Genomic DNA, 1,884 nt, shown 5'->3' on the forward strand with positions numbered 1-1,884 from the left:
ATGGATTAGGAGAAGGGTTCTTCTCTAAGGCTGTTGACTATTCCCACGATGACTTCTTCGGTAGGTAAGTTCTGAATCTCTAATCATGCTTTGTTGAATCTTTCTATATAAACTCGTAGAGATTCTCTGCCTTCTTGCTTTACTCCTAAGAGGCTTGGCCCATTCTTGACCTTATTCTTTTGGATGGAAAATCGAGTAAGGAAGCTTCTTGCTAAATCGTTGAAGCACGTGACCGATCTAGGTGGTAAACTGTCAAACCATTTCATGGTCGCCTTAGTTAACGTAGTCGAGAAGGCTTTACAACGAGTTGCATCGATGCATCTGCCAAATACATATGGCTTTTGAAATTGCTCAGATGATGTCTTGAATTGGTAGTTCTATCATAAAGATCCATGTCTGGACTCTTAAAGTTTCTAGAAACTTTAGCCCACATAATTTATTCTATGAATAGATATTTGCCTGTTAGAGGTGTTTTTTCTCGGTCAGCTCGGGCTCTCCTACCCTTGAAGTCAGACTCCAGTTTCAAGAAATTTTCTTCTAATTCCTTTCGCCGTCATACCTCCCTTCTCAGGACTCTTTCGGATTCTCGTTGTGGCTCTAGCTTCTGCTTGAGTTGTTCCAGCTGACCTTGATGTCCGTGGACAAGTTCCATGATCTCTGTGGGATCTCTTAGCCCGGATCCTTTAGATTGATAAACTTCCAAGCTTATCATGTATCCTTCCGGGTTCGAAGGATGCGCATCTTTGGCTACACCTTTTTCTTTATTGACTTGGGGAGGTATGACTAATGCTCATTTATCATTATGTTACTCTTCTTCTAGGGCTTCAAAATTGGAAGCCGTGTGTCCTACGGTCTTGATTTTCAGGTCCCCGACAATGATGGCAATGTTCTGAGGGTTACTTGAAATGGATGAGTTTGGACCTGAACGTGAGATCCATACTCCTTTTATGGAAGCGTCCGACGTCTTCTGGTGTCGAGGTGTCATTGTCCGAGTTCCTCGTGAGGAGGTGGGGGTGGTACTTGCAAGGGACTCCGATACTTAAGTTAGTAAGGGTTTTAGACAGGTTGTTAGTAGATTGAAATTCAAAAAATACATGAGGACATCAAGATATTTAGAAGTGTAGATGTAGAGTCAATAACCACTTTTTGAGTAGCCCCATCTTTGATGGTGGATTAGTTACTCACTTTTGGTAGGGAGGTTGTTGGGATCTCCCTTCTAGATGGGTAGAAGTGATAGTAGGAGTTGGTTACTTATTTAGATAAGTAGGGTCGAACTCACGTCGTTACGTCTGAACTCTATGAGATCGGACGGGTATCAGCCTGACTAGTGTTTGTAGATTTGAGCTTTATTAATTTTGGGTCTGGCTAAGTAATGGATCAGAGTATGAACAGTTATTATGGTTTAAAATATTATCAAAAATAAAATAAAGTTCTTCCTATGAAAATTAAATCAAAAGGATAAAATCAAGAAAAAAAATCCCTAAATAGTCAAGTTTATTCTTTTAAATGAAAACTAAAATGGTGAAAATTAACTGAATAGATTTAAAAGTGTAGAGATAACCATCCAGTTAAAAACAAACCAAGTTAGATATTCTTTTTTTACTGTCATATATTATGAGCATTTTTGTCTAGACACTCTCAAAAGGAACATTAAAAGTAATATCAAAATTGTTACCTTTATTTGTGATCGATTTCTCTTCTTTCACTATTTTTGCAAAAGAAACTTAAAATAAAGAAAAGAAACACAAAAGCACCTTTTGAGTTTTGACAACTATCTCATTTAACATAGTTATCAAAATCGAACTTATAATCATCCCAATTAATATAATGGATTACTGAATTATTACTAGTTTAATCGTTAAGTCACTTATTGAACCATTTGAT

Source organism: Arachis ipaensis, chromosome B07 (assembly GCF_000816755.2).
Source record: "Arachis ipaensis cultivar K30076 chromosome B07, Araip1.1, whole genome shotgun sequence".
Taxonomy (NCBI): domain Eukaryota; kingdom Viridiplantae; phylum Streptophyta; class Magnoliopsida; order Fabales; family Fabaceae; genus Arachis; species Arachis ipaensis.